This window comes from Giraffa tippelskirchi, chromosome 7, assembly GCF_054371585.1.
Source record: "Giraffa tippelskirchi isolate mGirTip1 chromosome 7, T2T-mGirTip1v1.2.pri, whole genome shotgun sequence".
Taxonomy (NCBI): domain Eukaryota; kingdom Metazoa; phylum Chordata; class Mammalia; order Artiodactyla; family Giraffidae; genus Giraffa; species Giraffa tippelskirchi.
Window position 1 is genome coordinate 11,862,392 of NC_137281.1, and position 18,012 is coordinate 11,880,403.

Below are 18,012 nucleotides of genomic sequence, written 5' to 3' on the forward strand. Positions count from 1 at the left end.
GGCACACAAGACCTACAAGGCGTGAACACCAAGGACAAGGACCCACCTACCAAGCAGCTTGTCAGAGCCCACACAGCGTATGCAAACCACAGATGAATGCAGGAGTACCGGGTGGCCCCGGCCTGTAAAGCAGGCGCAGGACTCAATGGCCCTCCCTAGTGTGAACATGGGAGACGCCCACAAGCAGGTTTTGGAGTCCCACAGGGTAAGTACATCACAAGTTACTACAGGAAACCCCCACTCCATTTGCATACCAAGGCACATGGGTCCCACTAGTAAGAAGGAAACCCCCAAAAAGGGTGCGTGTAATGGCAACATGGGCTTCCCAGGTGGCTCAGTGTTAAAGAATCTGCCTGCTGATCAATGTAGGAGATGTGGGTTTGATCCTTGGGTTGGGAAGATCCCCTGGAGGAGGAAATGGCAACCTACACCAGTATTCTTGCCTGGGAAATCCCATGGACAGAGGAGGAGCCTGGAGGGCTACAGTCCATGGGGTTGCAAAAGAGTCAGACACAACTGAGCAACTCAACAACAACAACAACAATGACAACACAGGAACTGCCCACCCTGGAAGGAGCAAGAAGGAACACGGACCCTGCAATGAATGTACCCAACTGACCCAGGTGTGTGCACAACAGACAGAGGGTGACTGTTAGAAGGGAGGTTCTGGGCCAGGGCTGGGGCCAAGGACAAGGATGGGCTATGCTCTGCCTTGCCCCCAGCATCCTAAAAGGATGCATGTGGTGGGGGCTCATCCCTCCCAAGAATGACCAAGTCTGTGATAATTATGTGTACGATGGATATGGGCTTCCCTGGTGGCTCAGCTGGTAAAGAATCTGCCTGCAATGCGGGAGATCTGGGTTCTATCCCTGGGTTGGGAAGATCCCCTGGACAAGCGACTGATGAATATACACTAAAGACACAAGAACCAGTGTTAAGGATCCAAAAACATTGATTTGTTACATGGGAGACCCTTTCAGATGCTCACTGGACAGGGTGCTGAGTGGTAAGTTGAGTCATAATCCCTAATTATCCAGAATATCCACCCTAAGCAGAAGCTGACATGCCTCAGCCAGGAGGACAGCCTTGAGTGCAGGTGGTCCTAAATGCTCTTGAGGGCTTCACCCCATCCTGAGTCATAACCCCGGGCAGGTTGAGGCTGCCACCGGGCACACGCAAAGATGTATGTAGGACATGGTGCACGAAGCTGGGAAAATGTGTGTGCGTTTTGCTTCTGAAAGAGCCGCAATTCCAGAAGTTCTAGATACCTCTGAGGAGTGTTGCACGTGGGTCTGAGTGAGGGCCATGTCCCGGTACAGGTGTGCATGCACACGGCCCTTCCTGTGTGAGTCAACTTGGATGCTTAGCTCTCACCCCTCCTTGGCCTGTTCATTCATATTCCAAAAACATGTGTAAAAATAACAGTACCTGGTGTATACTAAATGCACTACGTTATAAGCTATTGGTACTTGTCATTATGTCTGCATATCTGAATGTACCTCTGGATAGAGGCACATGCTCACTAATGCAACGTATCTATTCATGCATCTGCGGCCACCTGTGTGTGTGTGCGCACGTGTGTGTATCTTTGTGTCTGGGTCACAAGTCTTGGATCTCCCTTATACCCCTGAGGGTAAAGGGGGAAAGACATGGAAAATGGGAGCCCAAAAAAAAAAAAAATAGAAGGGAGGGAAAAGAGAAGTGTAAGTGGAATGGGACCTAGGGAAGGAAGGAAGGAGGCCCTGAGGACAGAAGGAGACGGGAGACAGTGGACGAGGAAGCGGGAACACAAGGACAGCAGGTAATGATGGAGGAGAATGGAGGAGAGGCTGGAGGAGAAAGGAGGTAAGTGGGACGAGCGGGAGACCAGAGAAAAGTGAGCAGGCTGAGGGCATCAAGAAGCGGGACACAGACTGCAGAGAGGAGAAAGGAAAAGGGAGATGGAGGGAAGGAGGAGAGGGAAAGAAACCAGAGAGATAGAGGTTTTTCTGGCCTGTACAAAATTTAGGGATTCCCCCACGGTCCTCCCATGGGAAAATGTTTGAGTGGGGGTACAAAGGGGATGGCAGGAAGCAGAAGACAGGAGGAAAGAGCAATTAAATAACGCAGTGTTCCAGGATGGGGCAGCTCAGAGGAGCTCAGAGAGAAGGGCTCCTGGGGCACAGAGAAAGGTACCCAGAGCCAGCCTGAGGTGTGGAGGCAGCTGCAGCAAGCAGGTCCTGGAGATAATAGGAAGAGGAGCTGGCGGACTCAAGGAGGCCCGGGCTCAGTGGTACAGAGGCGTCCAAAGACCAGCAGGCAGGTGTGGGGAACCAGGAACCGGGCAGAGGGAAGAAGCTTAGAAAGGGGCAAGGAGAGAGAACCCGCTGGCTTGAAATGGCCAAGGCAAGTGGAGGAACAGCTGGAGGGCAGCGTGAAGGCACGAAAGTGATGCTCATAGAGACCCTGGTCTGGGGCAGAAACAGACAATAAAATACGTGGCTACTGATATAGCAGCACAGATGAACCCGAAAAGCAAAGTGAACAAGGCTTGTCACAGAAGACTACGTGCAGTAAGATTCCATTTACACAAAATTCTAGACAGAGCGAAACTATAGGGACAGGAAGGCAACTCCGTGGTGGAAAGGAGCTTGGACTGGGAGGAGAGACTGTAGCAAAGGGACAGGAGGGAACTTTAGGGGGTCATGAGAAGGTTTGGCATCATGACTGTGGTGGTAGTTACATGACTCTGCCCTGTGTGTGTGAAGACCTATAACACTGTAAACTTAAAGTTGGTAAACGTTATTGTCACCCACTCCAGTATTCTTGGGGTTTCCCTGATGGCTCAGACAGTAAAGAATCTGCCTGAAATGCAGGAGACCAGGGTTTGATCCCTGGGTAGGGAAGATTCCCTGGAAAAGGGAATAGCAGCCCACTCCAGTATTCTTGCCTGGAGAATTCCATGGACAGAGGAACCTGGTAGGCTCTAGTCCAGTTGATGGGGTTGCAAAGAGTTGGACACAACTGAGCGACTAACACTTTATTGTATTTATACTGCAATAGGACTTCCCAGGCAGTCCAGTGGTTAAAATTCTGTGCCTCCATTGCAGGGGATACGGGTTCAACCCCCAGTCAGAGAAGTTCCACGTGCCACACAGTGTGGCTGGAAAAAAAAAAAAAAACTATAAAGCTGACCAAAAATACAAAAATAAACAAAAAATTATGCACCAGAATATTAAGGCTGAAGACAGTGAAAACTGTGCTCTGGAGGAACCAAGAAGACGAAGAAGGGGCAGTGAAGGGGGGCTTCCAGGAGGAGTTGATGCCTGAGATAAGACCTTAAGGATGGGGGTGGGGGTAAGACGTTTCCATGAAAGCAGGACTTTCACATGGAAGCAGGTGAGAACTAAAAAAGTTTAGTATGTCTCAAACACAGAATGCAAAGTAGGACTATCAAGTAATGAGGGTAGAGAAAACTAGAGTCCAAAATACAAATCCCATGACCCCTGGTGTGCCAGGTTGAATAAACCCCACCTGCACTTCCCCCCAGAGACCAACTGCATGCAAGACAGAAGTGGGAATTAGTAATCTGCCTGCAGCCACCCCACACAAAAGGGTTTCTTCCCTTGCCCTTCCGGAACTTCTTCCCTGCTCCCTTCACGTGGGAAGGTCCCTCCCCACCAGGCAACAGCCCTCGCAGTGGGCCAACAGCACTCCCCTACCGTCTGTGCCCACAGCTCACATCTCCGCAAGCTTGCAGGTCCCAGTGGATCCCTCCGGCCTGGATTCTGCGTGGCCACTGCCCCCTGGTGGCTGGAGCTGTGCATTACTGAGGATGAAGGGCCGGTGCCCAGGCAAGGTCCTAGTCTCTGCCACTCCCATCAGTGTCCCCCCTCGCAAACGGCCTCCTCCTTGCTAAATCCAACAGACGCTTTTCAATCCTAGAGGACTTGCCTTCTCTGCAGCACACAACTATCTTTTTTAAATCTTCCCCTTCCCATCTAAGAAAGTTCACTCCTTTGGTTTTCCCGCTGTCTGGGCTCTTCTCCCAGAAACTGTCTTCTCTCTGCTGGTAACTCCAAATTTGTCCCCAGCTTATCGCTCTCTCCTAAGCTTCAGACCAGATATCCAGCCACCTCCTGGGGGTCCCAAAGGCACTCAAAATCAACAAGTCCAATCTGAAATGCCTCTTCCCTATCACGCCCCTCACACACACACATGCACACACACACACCTGGATTCCCTCTCCCCATATTAGCACCTCCATCCGATCTGGCAACCAAGTCAAGAAAAATGTCCCGCAAGCCTGACAGCTTCTTCCTCACACTCACATCCATATCGGGCTCAAAATCCAATTCAATTCACTTACCTCCTTAATATTAAGATAAACTGAGGGGACAGGGGAGGGATAGATTGGGAGTTTGGAACTGACATGTACACACAGCCATATTTAAAACAGATAACCAACAGGGACCTACTGTATAGCACAGGGAACACTGCTCAATATTCTGCAATAACCTAAATGGGGAAAGAATTTGAAAAAGAATAGATACATGGATATGCATAACTGAATCACTTTGCTGTACACCTGAAACTAACACAACATAGTTAATCAATAGACTCCAATATAAGATAAATAAATACAACGTAGAAACCAACTGAAAAAAATAAAATAACTTTTTAAAAAAGATGGGGGTTGAGAGAGGCTCAAGAGGGAGGGGACATATGTATACTTATGGCTGATTTACCTTTTTGTACAGCAGAAACCAACACAACATTGTAAAGCAATTATCCTCCAATTAAAAATAAATTTAAAAAGAAAAAAAAAGATGAACCATACGAAAATTACCAATCATCCATCAGCTTTTTCTTATAAATGAGCAGTTTCATAGACTTCAACCTGATATTTCTCAAATCCATCTCCTCTGTTCTTCCCTGTCCCTAGTATCCTGGTTCAGGCCTCCACACCTCCTGCTCAGTCCGGCGCACCACTTCCTACCTGGTCTCCCAGTGTCCAGTCTGACCCCTGGGGTGATCTTTCTACAATATGGCTCTGATGAAACCACTCCCTGAGTCAGACTCTTTCAGGGCTCCCCGATGCAAACAGGACAAAAGCCAGACCCCTTAGCCAGCTTTCCACAACCTTCGCAATATCTGGCTCCTGTCCCCCTCCAGTTCCTACCGCATATCTTATCAACCACACCAGACCACTACCACTTCCTTGAATCTGCCTCCTCTCACCTCTTGGCCTTGGTACATGCAGTTCCCTATAATTAGAATACCCTTCCCGGAACTTCCCTGGTAGTCCAGCGGTTGAGAATCCACCTTGCAGTGCAAGGGACACGGATTCGATCCCTGGTGGAACTAAGTTCCCACATACTGCGGAGCAACTAAGCCCAAGTGCCACAAGTACTGAGCCCATGTACCACAACTAGAGTCCGTGCGCCACAATGGAAAATCCTGTATAATGCAACAAAGATCCTACATGCCACAATTAAGACCCCATGTAGTCAAATATATATGTGTGTATGTGTATATATATATATATATATATATACATATATATATATATATACACACACACAGAAAGAAAAAGACCCTGCACACCACAGCTAAGAGAACCCAGATGCCACAACAAAAATCAAAGACCTTTGCAACTAAGATGTGGCACAGGGTTTCCCTGGTGGTCCAGGGGTTAAGAATCCACTGGCCAATGCAGGGGACGCCAGTTTGACCCCTGATCTGGGAAGACCCCACATGCCACAGAGCAACTGAGCCCATGTACCACAACTACTGAGCCTGTGCTCTAGAGCCTGTGCTCCTCAACAAGAGAAGCCACTACAGTGAGAAGCCCAAGCATCACAACTAGAGAGCAGCAGAGAGCAGCCCCTGCTCACCACAACTAGAGAAAACCTGTATGCAGCAATGAAGACCCAGCGCGGCCAAAAATAACTAATGGATTAATAACTAGTTAAGTAATAACTATATTAATTAATTAATAACTAATAACTAGTTATTAGTTATAATAATTAGTTATAATTAATAACTAGTTATTAATAACTAGTTAATTAATTTTAAAAAATATATTGAAAATGACCTGGTGCAGTCAAATAAGTAAATATTAAAAAAAAAGAATGTCCTTCCCACTCTTCTCCCCACTGGCTAACCTATTAGACCTGAAGAGCCAGCTCCCATACCCTATGCTACTGTACGTCTCCAGTTTATACATTCTTCCATTCAATACACAAACTGAGGGACCTGTATGTGTGACTTCCATGGAAGCTGCTAGGGAGGCAAAGTGGGAGAGAATATAATTCCTGCCCTCAAGAGCTCAAATTCTTGGGAATTCCCTGATGATCCAGTGGCTAAGACTGTGTTCCCAAAGCAGGGGACTCAGGTTTGATCCCTGGTTAGGGAACCAGATCCCATGTAATGCAAATAAGAGTTCACATGTTGCAACTAAGACCCAGTGCACACACATAAATAAAATAAATATATTTTTTTAAAGAGCTCAAATTCTCTTCAGTTTTCAAGGGGAAATCGTTCTCCTGAATTGGAGGTGGCATTAAACTCAGAGAGACAGTATGAACAACAACAACAAAAAGACACATGAAGCAGAGCCGGCTGTGTGCATGCAGTCAGGGCTATCACTAAAGCACAAGCTGTGAAGGAAAGATGCTGTTGGAAAGGCTGGAGGGGGCCCGGGCATTAACCATCTTTTGATCTCAGAGGCCATGGAGTTTATTTCAAGGGCTTTGCGTTTTTGAGAGGGGGTAAGCATAAGCAGGAAGAAGCCTGAAAAATCAGGAAGTTGTTGCAATAGCCCAGGCCAGAGGTGCCAAAAGCTGGTATTATGACAATGGTACCAAGGACACAGAAGCGGGCACGGGCTGGAAAAACCTTCAGGTGAACCAGATCCACCAGGCTCAGTGTTTGATATGAGGGCGAGGGGGAGATGGTGTCCGGGCCTCACTCTTCAGCTGGATGCCTGAGTGTGTGGAGGTCCCATTTGCTGACTGGGGAGAAAATGGAAGGTGGCACAGAACTTATTCAATGAAGTTCTTTATGGAACTTCCTACGTCTGAAGTGCTCATGGGATATGAGTCTGTGCTGGCTTTGCAGCCAATATTAGGATATATTTACGTGCAGTATCACAGAGACAGGTTGGCACTGAAGATTTGGGCATCAGCAGCAGACAGGTGATAGCTGAACTCATAAGGATGGATGATACCTCTCAGGAAGAATATGTAGACTGAGAGAGCTATGGACCAAGGAAGGAGCCCATGGGAAGAGCCATATTTCAAAGGTGGGCAGAGTAAAAGGAACCCCTACCTGGACTAGAAAAGCCGTTGGGAAGGAAGGAGAATCATTACATCGTGGAAGCTATAGTGAAAAGTGAAAGTTGTGTCCATCTCTTTGCATCCCCCACCCCCGGACTGTAGCCTGCCTGACTTCTCTGTGGACGGAATTCTCCAGGCAAGAATACTGAGTGGGTAGCTATTCCCTTCTCCAGGGGATCTTCCCGACCCAGGGATCGAACCTGGATCTCCTGCATTACAGGTGTATTCTCTACCATCTGAGGCATCAGGGAAACTACAGTAGGCGGTCCCTAAGAGGCCCTCAGTGACCCCCACCTCCTGGTGTTCATGCACTTCTGTGATCCCTTCCCTGTGAGTGTGAGCTGGACCTAATGACTCACTTCTTTTCATTTAATATTTATTTTCATTTGTTTATTTGGCTGTTCTGGGTCTTAGTTGTGGCACACAGGATCTTCGATCTTTGTTGCGGCATTCAGAATCTTTATAGTTGCGGCATACGAACTCTTACTTGTGTTATGTGGGATCTAGTTCCCTGACCAGGCATTAGACCTGCACTCCTTGCATTGGGAGTGCAGAGTCTTAACCACTGGACCACCAGGGAAGTTGTGATTCACTTCTAATAAACAAAATATGGCAGAAGTGATGAGGTGTCACTTCCAAGATTAGGCTATAAAAAAAAGATCACCCTGGGAATTCCCTGGTGGTCCAGTGGTTAGGACTCCCTGTTCTCACTGCTGAGGGCCCAGGGTTCAATCCCTGGTTGGGGAACTAAAAGCCTGCAAGCCGGAAAAAAAAAAAAAAGAGGACCACAGTTTCCTTGCGGGATTCCCAGGTGGAGCTAATGATAAAGAACCCACCTGCCAATGCAGAAGACATAAGAAATGCAGGTTTGATCTCTGGGTCAGGAAGATCCCCTGGAGAAGAGCCTGTCAACCCACTTCAGTACTCTTGCCTGGAAAATCCCATGGACAGAAGAGCCTGGCAAGCTACAGTCCATGGAGTCGCAAAGAGTCGGACATGACTGAAGCGACTTAGCATGCACAGCTTCCTGGCATGTGTGCATGTCTTTATTTTTCCCCTTCTCTCCTAGGTCACGCTATCCATCCACACTCACACAACCCAAGCCTTCAGAGGAGACAACAACCCCTCAGCTAGGTTGTTCATGGATTTCTGACCCGCTCAAACTATGAAATAATAAATGTTTGGGGTTTTTTGTGGGGGGGGGGCACTGTGCTGGGTCTTCCTTGCAGTGGCCCGGGGCTTCCCCAGTTGTGGTGCACAGGCTTATCTTGTTACAGAGCACGGGCTCTAGAGCACGTGGGCTCAGTAGCTACCACTCGACATGTGGATCCCTGATCAGGGATTGAACCCATGTCCCCTGCACTGCAAGGCAGATTCTTAACCACTGGACCACCAGGGAAGTCCTCAAATGTTTGTTATTTTGAGATGCTAAGTTTCGGGTTGATTTCTTATGCTGAAGCCCAAGGAGGAAAAATTTTCAAAAGAGAGGCACTGGTCAATGGAATTAAAAACTGCAGATAAAAACTGAAAAATGTCCTTGGGTTTGGCAAGAGAAGGTCATTAACATGCTTGGTGCAAATAGTTTCCGTGAGTGGAGACTCAAATGGGAGGTGAAGGCTGGGGCTGGTGAGCAGTGGACATCCGTCAATTCTGCCTGCCCAGCATCCATTTCCCCATCGGCTACAACAGCTCCCTGATTTTTCTCTGAGTAACCACCCATGGCCTATGGGATAGGATTTCATGAGGCTGTGTCCGTCAGGGTGCCCAGCCCTCCACAGGCCAAAGGGAGGGCCACATGACTCAAACTGTACCAATCAGAAGCTCTCCCCAGAATTTGAATTGTGAGCTGACGTGACAGGATGCCTGAACCTGGTTGGAGCTGAATCACACAGCCATTCTTTCCTGCTTTCTCGATTCCTGCCCCTGCCCTGGTTCCAGTCTTTTCCAAAACCTATTTTTCCCGTCTTTCCTCTACTGTGCGTGTCACCTTCATTTCCTTCTAATAAATTCCTTGATTGTAACTCACATTTGTTCTTTTAAGAAATTTAGCGGAGGACTTCACTGGTGGTCCAGTGGTGAAGGCTCCCATTGCAGGGGGCCCAGGTTCAGTCCCTGGTCAGGGAACTAGATCCCACCCGCCGCAACTAAGAGTTCACATGCTGAAACTAAGATTCCCTCATACTGCAACTAAGACACAGCGCAGCCAAATAAATATTTTAAAAAAGAAGAATAATTCTGGGTGGGATGAAGAGAAACACAAAGGACAGGCACTAGAGGGAGCACAGAGTAAAGGGAGGGAGAGGTTTTCAGTTCGTTTTTTTTAAATGGTAAAAATTTGCACATATTTATAGCTAAGGAGGAGGAGAGGGAAGGAAGGACTGTTGAAGCTGAGAAGGGAAGAACGATGGAGTGATATTCTGGGAGTCGTGATGACAGGTGATGCAGGGGTGGAGAGGCTGCTCATGCAGAGCATGGAGAAGTGAAGTAAATCTGGGTGTGAATTCCTGTAGGTGGGCATAGGAAGCTGAAGGAAATGCATGACTGATTAGCCTTACTTTTCTGTTGAGACCGAAAGGAGAGCACTGGGGGATGCTCATGGGAGAGTGGCGACTGAGAGAGGGGCTGACCAAGAAGTCAGAGCGGCACCTGCATGCATCATTTGTCACCATTTTCATTTTTTTTTGGCCGCACAGTCTTTGTTGCTGCACCCGGGCTTTCTCTGGTTATGGAGAGCGGGCACTACTCTCTAGTTGCGGTGCATGGGCTCCAGAGCTCGGGCTCAGTGGTTGTGGCACACGGGCTTATTGCTGCACAGCATGTGGAATCTTCTCAGATGAGGGATCGAACCCATGTCCCCTGCATCAGAAGGCAGGTTCTTAACCACTGGATGTACCACCATTCTCCTCTGAGACAATCTCGAACCAAGGGCAGTGGAGCGCTGACAGATGAGGCAGAGGCCAGGGCGTACGGGAATCAAGAGTGTGCTGGCCATTTCCCCTTTGCCCGTTCCAGGTCCACCTCCACCTTCTCGGCCCATATGGACAGCATTATCTGGGCACCCTTGCCTCCTGACTTCTAACTGGGTCTTTCAGGGACAGCACCAGCAGGACATTAGAGAGTGGGGTGGGGGCAGGGGGAGGGGAAGCACTGTTCTGGATATTTCATCTCCTGCTCCCAGCTCTGGATCAAGACCGTGGTTCTGGGAGTGGCCGTTCCCTCCACACCGCTCAGGTATGTTCCACAGTCTCACCAGGCTCCAGTAGTATCATTTCCTTTCCTCACCCCTGCAGACCACGGAGGGGTCCCAACATCCTACTGCCTTCACCTCCCTTGTTGGTTCTCTAAACCTGACCCACACTCTCTGCAAAAGCCCCTTCGTTAAATTATTTTCAAAATCCCAGCTGTAGGAGCCCTCTGTTTCCCGATGGGACCCTGACAGCTAGAGAGCTAGCCACAGAGATCAGATGGTCCAATGTGAGGTCCTGACTGAGCAGAGAAGGGAGAGGAGCCAGGAGGTATCTGGCCAACTGGCAGGAAACAGAGGGATCAAGGCAGTGGAGCTCTCTCTATGAGTTGGTGCTACAGGTGTGATGCCAGTGGAGGCCTGCCAGACCTGGAAGGCAGGTGCTGGGATCAGAGCCCAAAGTACTGGATTTTGAACATGGAAGACAGAACAGTGTTGTGGTTAAGACCCAGGGATTTTTAATTTGGGACCCAGCGAGTTCTGTCTTATTAATACAATCTTGGCTCAGCCCTTTAGTAAATGTGTCACCCAGGGAAGTGACTTCACCTTTCTGAGTGTGTATCCTCATCTTTAAAATACCAACCCTACAGGTTTTTGTGAGGAGTAAACATGTAAACCATTTGGCACAGTGCCTGGCATGTGATATAAGTGCTCGGTAAATGCTCACTATGTGCCCTGCACTTCAGGGTAATGACTAAGGCCAAGGTGTGGTCATGGGAGTGGTGGCTGGTGTGGGAAGAAGGTCACTGAGGATAAGGTAGGAGAGACCAAGAGACCAGATAATTAGAAGGATGGGTCATTACACAGAGGTTAAGGATCCCAGCAGAAGGGCAGGAGCTGGGGTGGAAAGGAGGTCTGTGACGATGTGCTAGAGTCTTCAGGAAGGAGAAAGAACCGACGAGTTCACAGATGTCAATGAGGAGGTGGAACAGAGGGTGGTAGAACTCGAGGACATAAGGCTCAAGGAAGCCTGGGTTCTGTGAAGCCAGATTAGAGTCAGTGTCTGCCTCATCTGAATTCCCACGGCCCCTTGAATGTCCCTTTCAGATGCCCTTGGGACTTCCCTGGTGGCCCAGTGGTTAAGAATTCCCCTTCCGAAAAAAAAACAAAAAAAAAAAACAAAAAAACAAAAAAAGAAAGAATTCCCCTTCCAATGCAGGGGATGTGGGTTCGATCCCTGGTCAGGGAACTAAGATCCGATATGTCATGGGGCAACTAAGCCTGCACAATGCAACTACTGAGCCCCTGTGCTCCATAACCTGGGCTTGGAGACTATGGACGCCTGCCCCCCACAATCACAGTCTGTGCCCCTCCACGAAAGATCTTGCATGACCCAACTAAGACTTGATGCAGCCAAATAAATAAATATTTTTTAAATCATTAAAAAGAAAAGGAAATGCCCTCAGTGATCACATCCCCCATGAAGCCAGAGCATGTCAAGAAAGGGACAGGATCTGACCCATCCTGTAATAGCTACAACAGAAGTTGTTGTTGTTCATTTGCTCAGTCATGTCCAACTCTTTGCAACCCCATGAACTGCAGCATGCTAGGCTTTCCTGCCCTTCACTATCTCCAGAGCTTGCTCACACTCATGTCCATCAAGTAAATGATGTTATCTAACCATCTTATCCTCTGCCACCTGCTTCTCCTTTTGCCCTCAATCTTTCTTAGCATCAAGGTCTTTTCCAGTGAATCGGCTCTTCACATAAGGTAGCGCCAGTATTGGCGCTTCAGCTTCAACATTCAGTCCTTCCAATGAATATTCATGGTTGGTTTCCTTTAGGATTGACTAGTTTGATCTCCTTGTAGCCCAAGGGACTCTCCAGAGTCTTCTCCAACACCACAGTTCAAAAGCATCAATTCTTCTGCACTCAGCCTTCTTTATGAGCCAACTCTCACATCCATACATGACTACTGGAAAAACCATAGCTTTGACTATATGTACCTTTGTCAGCAAAGTGATGTCTGATTTTTAATATGCTGTCTAGGTTTGTCACAGCTTTCCTTCCAAGGAGCAAGCATCTTTTAATTTCATGGCTGCATCCACAGTGATTTTGGAGCCCAAGAAAATAAAATCTATCACTATTTCCACTTTTTCCCTTTCTATTTGCCATTAAGTTATGGGACCTGATGCCACGATCTTAGTTTTTTGAATGCTCTGTTTTAAGCCAGTTTTTTCACTGTCCTCTTTCACCCTCATCAAGAGACTCTTTAGTTCCTCTTCACTTTCTGCCATTAGAGTCATATCATCTGCGTATCTGAGGTTGTTGACATTTCTCCAGGCAATCTTGATTCCAGCCTGTGATTCATTCAGCCTGGCATTTCGCATGATGTACTCTCCATAGAAGTTAAATAAGCAGGGTAATGATATACAGCCTTGTCTTACTCCTTTCCCAGTTTTGAACCAGTCAGTTTTTCCATGTAAGGTTCTAATCATTACTTCTTGACCTGTATACTAGTTTCCCAAGAGGCAGGTAACGTGGTCTGGTATTCCCATCTCTTTAAGAATTTTTCATAGTTTGTTATGATCCACACAAAGGCTTTAGCAGAGTCAATGAAGCAGAAGTAGATGTTTTTCCGGAACTCCCTTGCTTTCTCTTTGATCCAATGAATGCTGACAATTTGATATCTGGTTCCTCTGCCTTTTCTAAGCCCAGCTCACACATCTGGAAGTTCTCAGTTCACGTACTGCTGAAGCCTAGCTTGAAGGATTTTGAGCATAACCTTACTAGCATGTGAAATGAGCACAATTGTACGGTAGTTTGAACATTCTTTGGCATTGCCCTACAACAGAAGTATATGTTGGTAAATGACTGTTGAATGACTTGGGGGATGAAGGAAGGAGAAAAGTCATGGGCGACATTTAATAAAGGACAGAGTCATGATTGTAACACAGGACTCTCTGGATCCCAAATTAAAACCCCCTGGTTTTACAGAAAAAGACTCAAACACATATGGGGAGGACTGGGAGTTTGAGATTAGCAGACACAAACTATTATATATAGAATGGATAAGCAACAAGGTCCTACTGTAGGTATAGCACAGGGAACTCTATTCAATATCCTATGTTACACTATAATGAAAAAGAATATAAAGAAAAAGAATGTATATGTATGTATAACTGAATCATTTGCTATACAGCAGAAATTAACATGACACTGTAAATCAACTACACTTCAGTTAAAAAGTAAATTCAAAAATCCCTGGTTTTAACCACAGTTCTGTCTTCCAAGTTCAAAATCCAGTACCCTGGGCTCTGATCCCAGCACCTGCCTTCCAGGTCTGGCAGGCCTCTGCTGTCATCACGCCTGTAGCATCCATTCATAGAGAGAACTCCACTCCCTTGATCCCTCTGTTTTCTGCCAGCTGGCCAGACCTCTTCCTGGTTCCTCTCTCTGCCCAGCCCAGCTAGAGTCTCATACTGGACCATCTTATTTATCTTTGATTTTGTTCCATTTATCTCTCTGCATACTTTTTTGCTTTTAATAACTTAATGCTTAAAAAAAAAAGCAACCTCTTACTCAATTTAAGCAAATGACTACTGAGACCTTCATACACACTATTCCACCTGTCTGGAATAGCCCATTCTATGCACCCAAATATCTACTACTCCTCATTCAAGAATAAGCAGAAATTAATCATCAGGGAGGAGAAAGACAACCACAAAGATATACTACCACATGTCTATCAGATTAGCAAAATTAAAAGTGTCTGACAGGTGGGAGGGAGGTTCAAGAGTTCAAGAGGGAAGGAACATATGTATACCTATGACTGATTCATGTTGATATATTGTATATACAATTCAATATTGTAAAGTAATTATCCTCCAATTAAAAATAAATAAATTAAAAAATTTTCAAACTGTCTGATAGTACCAGGTATTGGCAAAGATGTGAAGCAAAGAGAATTCTAACTCTGTGCTGGTGGGATAGTGAATTGCTATAAACACATTAGAAAAGAAGATTTTTAGTGTAGCAGGCCGAAAAATATCCCTCAAGGGAATTCCCTTATGGTTCAGTGGTTAGGAATCTGCCTTTTTTTTTTTGGCTGTGTTGGGTCCTCCTTGCTGTGCACGGGCTTTCTCTAGTTGCAGCGAGTGGGGGCTACTCTCTAGTTTTGGTGCGGTGGCTTCTCTTGTTGTGGAGCATGGGCTCTAGGCTTCCGGGCTTCAGCAGTCACAGTTCTTGGGCGAAGAGTGTGGGATAAGCAGTTATGGCACACAGGCTTAGTTGCCCCGAGACATGTAGAATTTTCCCAGACCAAAGATTGAACCCATGTCCCCTGTGTTGGCAGGTGGGTTCTTAACCACTGGGCCACCAGGAAAGTCCCAGGACTCTGCCCTCTCACTGCAGGGGAAACAGGTTCGAACCCTGGTCAGGGAACTAAGATTCCGTATGTCTCTCAGCAGGGCCCTGCTGAGAGAGCCACAAAATAAAAATAAATTTAAAAAAGAAAAAAAAAATGTCCATGGCTTAATCCCTGGAGTCTGTGAATGTTATTTTATGTGGCAAAAAGGACTTTGTTAATGTGATTAAAGATTTTGAGATAAGACTATTCTGGTATCCTGGATTATTCTCATGAGCCCTAAATGCAATCACATATATCCTTATAAGAGAGAGGCAAAGGAAGATTTAACACTGACAGAACAAGAGGCAGTGTAACTACAGAGGCAGAAATTGCAGTAACGCATCCACAAACCAAGGGATGCTGGAAACCACCAGAAGCTGGAGGAGGCATGGAACAAACTCTCACCTAGAGACTCCAGAGGGAATATGGGCCTGCCAACACCTTGACTGTGGCCCAGTGGAACTAATTTTAGACTTCTTGCCTCTGAAACTGTGAGAGAACACAGTTATGTTGAGTTAGTCCACCAGGTTTGTGATAATTTGTTACAGCAGTCATAGGAAACTAATTAGGCAGTATCAACCAAACCCCTTGTCCATACCCAGGAATTCTCCAATTCTTCTAAGTATATCCCAACAGAAATGTAAGCATTTGTTCACCAAAAAAAAAAAAAAAGTGTAAAGATGTTCACAGCAGCATTATTTATTACAGCGCCAAACTGCTCAAAACCCAATGTTCATCCACAGTGCAATGCATGAACTACCTGTGGGATAATCATCCAGTGAATACTGCTGCGGCTATTTAGTCGCTAAGTTGTGTCCAGCTCTTTTTGACCCCATGGACTATAGCCCACCAGGCTCCTCTGTCCATGGGATTTCCCAGGCAAGAATACTGGAGTGGGTTGTCATGCCTTCCTCCAGGGGATCTCCTGACCCAGGGATCAAACCCTCATCTCCTGAATTGGTAGACAGATTCTTTATCACTGAGCCACCTGGGAAGCTCACAATGAACACTACACAGCAATAAAGATGAGTCAACTACAAATAAACAAAACATGGAAGAATCTCACAAACACAACACTGAACAAAAGAAACCAAAGGCAACAGGACACATATTGTTCAATTCTATTTATATCAAGCTAAAAAAGAGAAAATTAACTATTTCATTGAGTAACATAAAGCTAAAAACTTAAAGAAAAGCAGGGAATTATTACTGTAAGAGCCAGGACAGTATTCTTAGCTAGGGAAACAGGAGGGATGTGATCAGGAGGGAGCACATGACAGAAAGGGGGTGGGGACTACTGGGGTGCTACTAATGGATGTCTTCTCATGGGGCAGGTGTTTTACAACAGCTTATTAACTGTACATTTATGTTTTATGCACTTTTCTGAATTTTATATTTCACAATTAAAAAATGTCTTGGTGGTAGTGGCAGTAATTTTTTAAAAAATATTTTAATTTATTTATTTGACTGCACTGAGTTTTAGTTGTAGCATGTGGGATCTTTAGTTGTGGTATGTGGGATCTAGTTCCCTGACCAGGGATGGAATTCGGGCCCCCTGCATTGGGAACCCGAAATCTTAGCTACTGGACCACCAGGGAAGTCCTAGTAACTTTTAATTAAATGAACAGGGAGCTTTCTAATCCATGAAGTCTTCCTGGGTCCCTCCACCGCGGGTCATCTGAGTCATTGGCCACTCTGGGCTGTGACCCACGGTGTCCTGTCTGGCTCCCTCACCAGGAGCGGTCCAGAGCCAGCACCCTGGGGCTAGAGTCCTCTTAGGGTCCCCAGCAGGGGTCAGCCAGCCCCAGGGCCGGACCCCCTTAGGCCTCGGAGAACATGTGAGGCCCAGCTCCAGGCACACCAAGCCTGCCTCCCTAACCACCTCACACCGTCGGGGTCACCGTCGGGGCCCCTGAGTGTCGGCCGGCACTGTGGTAGCAGATGACTGCTGACTGAAAGAGGGCGGGGCTGACTGCATTGCCACTTACCTTTGACTCTGTCTCTTCACATCCCATTCAGGAAGGTTCCCTAAGGCCCTCTTGAGGAACGCGCTCTGCCTGACATGGCCCCTCTGTGTCAGTCTGTTGAACTCCTACTCGTCCTTCAAGAGCCAGCTCCCGGTTCATCTCCTCTGTGAAATCATGGCCCGCCTTCCTCTGAGCTCCCACAGGCCCCTATTTCCCTTGGCTGCAGCCTGTCTACGTCCTGCTCCAAAGAATCTTTCTAGAGTTCCGAAGCTCTCTGAACTCCCCGGGTTGTTCTCATAACCTGAGTCTGACCCACTTCTCAGCCTCAGGACTCTGGGAAACACCAGACATGGGTTCTAGCAAGTCCAGGCCAGCGCTCGGGGATGTTCTGGAAGCACGAGACACTGCCTCGAGGTTCCTGCCACCATGGACTCCCGGTATGCACTGCGCCTCGCACGCTCCAGAGGCCTCGAGGTCAGGCTCGCGTGGCCTCGAGGTCAGGCTCATTTACTTCCGGTGTGCACGTGCCACAAAATACGCAGCTCCCTCCCAATGGCCCCCCTGAAAAAAGTGGATTGGGCGGGGCCTAGATAATGGGGTGGGGCCTAAGGGATGGCCTAAGGAATGGGGCGGGGCTGAGCTTTAACAAGGAACTGAAGTGGGCGTGGGAGTGGAGGTAGGGGCAGGGCCAGGGCCTGAATCTTGTCCAGTAAAGGGGCGGGGCCTACCATTCCTAAATTGGGGGTGGGAGGGGAGACTCCCCGGGGCCTGAGGGAGAGGTGAAATGTCGAAAATTTAGCTCAGGGGAGGCGAGGACAAACAGCAGCTCCCACTCGACTACGGCAGGGGCCCCAAATCTTGAAAGGTGGTGAAAACAAAGCCTATTCCCACCCCAGCCAAGAGCCCTCTAGCTGAGGGAAGGAGAAAGCTCGTGGAAGCCCCAACTTGCCTCCCCAACCTGCCTGCATCAGCGAGGAGAGCACTGTTTCCCATCTCAATACTTGTCTACTCCTCGGGCAGGTCACTTTCACTCTCTGAACCCATTTCCTGTCAAAAATGGGGGTAAAACCCTTACCTTACACAGAGTGGCAAAGTATTAAATAGATCTTATTTAGGTGCCCAGAGAAGATAAATG

General features: G+C 47.3%; 1 protein-coding gene across 5 annotated transcripts in view; it reads right to left on the reverse strand.

Moving 5' to 3' along the window:
* Positions 1-17,415, reverse strand: part of POU2F2 (POU class 2 homeobox 2) — a 102,805-nt gene extending 85,390 nt beyond the window's left edge. For 3 of the 5 annotated variants that reach the window (XM_081516126.1, XM_081516109.1, XM_081516121.1), the window contains exon 1: positions 16,899-17,415. The gene's annotated coding sequence lies outside the window, so the exon portion shown is untranslated. The remainder of the gene's footprint in view (positions 1-16,898) is intronic. The other 2 variants (XM_081516128.1, XM_081516111.1) reach the window with 1 other exon arrangement.
* Positions 17,416-18,012: the final 597 nt, after the last annotated feature.